We start from the raw sequence: 3,387 nt of genomic DNA on the forward strand, positions 1-3,387 counted from the left end.
ACAAATATTCCTAATTAAATAAAAGTTTCTTCGGTTGAAAGAAATCGCCAAAAATAAAAAAATATCTTTTTATGCCAAAAATATTTCAAAAAAGGAAGATTATATTCAGAAACTAAAATTAAATTGATAAGTTAAGACTCTATTTAGAGTTTACTTCGAGATCAATTTACTTCAAGATCATTTTGAAGCAAATAATCTATTTTATTCTCGAAATTGTACAAAGAAATCAACACTGTAAATAAAAATTATTTCGATTCTTTCAATTCTTAAATGATAAATTCAGAAAATGACAACTTGACAACACTTTTTAAGGCTGTAATTTCAAACCTACTGGCTTGTTACTTTTTAAAAAATTTAATTTCAAAAAATATGGCAACTGTTCCTACTTTTTTCAGAATTTCGTTCACTTTTTATCTTATTTTGTCCCACTACTTTTTCGAATTAATAAATGCAAAAAAAGCTTTTCAAAATTGAGGATTTTTTAAAAAGTTTTAAAGCTAATCATTGTCAATTTGAAACATTTAGAAAATATCGAAATTGAAACACTATTTTAAATCGAAAATGATAATAAAAAAAAAGGTTAAGTTCAAAATGTGAAATCGTTGGCGAATGAATAGGTTCAAAGTAAATCATTAAAAACTTAAAAATTTCAAGTTTAAAATGTTTAACGTTAAATAATTTAATTGAAAATGTATTAAAATTAAAACGTTAATAATTTTATATGGTTTCGAATGTAAATCACTTAATATTGAACAATTTTGAACAAGTAACTATAGCACAATCATTTTTAACTCTCTAAATTTCTTTCTTTCAGTGAAAAAGGACTTCCATCAATTTTATTTTTAATAAATTGTTATAAGGTTTCCCAAGGTCTTTTTATGTCTGAAAATGAATTCTCTCAGTTTGCAATTTAGTAAATACTAATTTAGAGCCAAAAATTCTTTCTTCTCGAGAAAGTATTCTTTAGTTATTGAGGAATATAGCCAAAATTCTAAAAACAAACCAAATTTTTTTTTAAGGTATCATCAGTCCTAGAATAATAAAATTTGTAGTTTCCTTAAAAATAATTTCTTATACAATATAACAATAATATTCTCCATAAGGAATAAATTAAAAATATCTATACTGGGTGGCCGGAAGTCTTAAATTTGGAAATGCACAAAAAATAAACATTTTCTATATTAAAAATTCTTGTAGTTTCGCTTATCAATTTATTTATCGATTTCACTGAATTTTTAATTGCTAAAAATCATACTTGATATAAACTGATGAGTAAAAATACATTTTAAATTATAATATAGAGAATATTCTCTTTATATTGTAGAGTAAATTTTATGTACATTATCAGAGGAACAAAAATGGTTAGGGGCCATTTGAGACCAAATTTTCATATTCTTGGCCCGATAATATCTGAAAAATTGGTCTTTATTATTTCATAAAATCAAAAGATTATTCCTTAATAAATAGAAAATACTTTTGAGGGATGAAAGAAGTTTTTGTCCTTCATTTTTCTTTTTATTAAAAATCAAGACAAATTTAACGAAACCCCTATATACAATTCTTAAAAAAGAAAAGAAAAATTGTGGGAGAATTTTCTCACCAAAAGGAAAAAATCTAGAGGTTCGCATCTGCAAAATTACACTTTTATGACACGCATTTTGTACAAAAATAAAGTAAATATAAATAAAATGTTCAAACAACAAAATTTTCCAATTTAAATGGCTACTATTCGAAAATTTGTACAATTTAAAATACTTCTTATCAGTTATTTTCACTTAATCATCAGCTAACTTCACTTATTCGAGTGCTGAGGGAAAACCGGGAAAACAATGGACCAAATTCATGGGACTAAGCCTTACTTTGTTAATATCATCGTAAAATAATTTCTTCACTTTAAGTTTCTGTGGAAATTATTATTGCTTACGGAGATATTATAAAAATAAAGTCTTGTGAGATGCATTTGGTTCCATTGTTTTTACTTGACGAAGTTAAGTTAGCTGCCAAAGCTTAATTCGCTGATTATTTAAAATAATTCGAATTAATACTGAACTGAATTCTTGCCTACTTTAAGGCAACAATGCCTATATAAATTGGAACAAACTGAGTAATTTTTAACATGCCTCCGTAATTTATTATCGGCTTTTACTTTAATTTTAGGTTATGTTTATATTATTTATGATTACAATTTATATTAAGAGTGCAATCCAACTTTTCAAATTTAAAAAAAAAGTATACTATATAAACAATCTGAGTTATTTCTACAAAATATGATAAATTTTGACAGTAAAATGGCAAAGTATTAGTACTTTTATGAGAAAAAGTTTGATAACACACTTTTGGTTTAGAATGACAGAAAACCCCTTGAAGTAACTTAATTTACGTTTTGATACTCTGACCTACCGAATTTTCGTTAAAAAATGTCACAAAATCTGCGATATTTTGTCCATAACAAAACTGCCCGTAATTGGGAACCACTGGATGTCAAGCCGGCACTTAGCACGAACACAACCACGTCACATACTCGGCCGTCAACGTCTACCAAGTTTTTTACAAACTTGGAATTCAAAAACCATAAAATCCAGTTGAACAAGTTCGATCCTCATCCCCTATGAAACTCCCAACATATTTAATTGACCAATGAATTCCTCCTGATACACAATCCCTCAAATTGAGACCAATGAGTTGAGAGAAATAACTTATTATTTTTGACAAAAGTAATGACAATAAGTGGCACCCCCGAGTCGTTCAAAAGTTTTTTCTCACATTGGAAAACCGACAATTTTGAGACATTCCAAATTCCCTTTCCTCTCCTGCATCACGCACTTACTCGATAATCTGAACTTTGCTCGGGAATGATTATATGTTCCTCGTATTTTACTTTTCCTACCTAGCCTTTAGGTGCAGAAAAGAGACATTTAACGTCTTGAAGAGTCATTCGAAATCCTTGGGTTCTCGATACTTTTTCGTTTGTCTTTCTTCTTCCTCGAGTTATCTCATTTGTCACTATAAACGACCCGAACAAGTATACTTTAATCGTTTCCGCGTTGGTCTGTAGTGTTTAGAAGACACGGACCATAGCCCGAACGTGCAATAAAGTAAACCGTGGTCCGGTTCACCAGGTCCTTCGAAAATGCGTCAATGCGACTGCCTACCTGTTGCTGATTGCATGCGCGACGCTTACACCTGTCGCGCATGCGCAAATGCACTCGGCCGCGCTTCGTTCATCTTCGGAACGAAACGAAGATCCGGCGTATTTGAACACGTTAGTTCCTGGGCACCTGCAATGGTTGGCGGTTTTGTACAGAGGGAACTTGAGCTTGGATCTTCGGATCTTAGGCACTTGTCGTTTAATCATTCAATGGTAGTGTTGAATATAGATTCCTGGCT

At 30.1% G+C, this 3,387-nt stretch overlaps 1 protein-coding gene across 2 annotated transcripts in view; it reads right to left on the reverse strand.

Annotated features, from left to right (window-relative positions):
* Positions 1-3,123, reverse strand: part of LOC117171527 — a 173,141-nt gene extending 170,018 nt beyond the window's left edge. For both annotated transcript variants that reach the window (XM_033358911.1, XM_033358910.1), the window contains exon 1: positions 2,888-3,123. The gene's annotated coding sequence lies outside the window, so the exon portion shown is untranslated. The remainder of the gene's footprint in view (positions 1-2,887) is intronic.
* Positions 3,124-3,387: the final 264 nt, after the last annotated feature.

This window comes from Belonocnema kinseyi, chromosome 4, assembly GCF_010883055.1.
Source record: "Belonocnema kinseyi isolate 2016_QV_RU_SX_M_011 chromosome 4, B_treatae_v1, whole genome shotgun sequence".
NCBI classification, from domain to species: Eukaryota; Metazoa; Arthropoda; class Insecta; order Hymenoptera; family Cynipidae; genus Belonocnema; species Belonocnema kinseyi.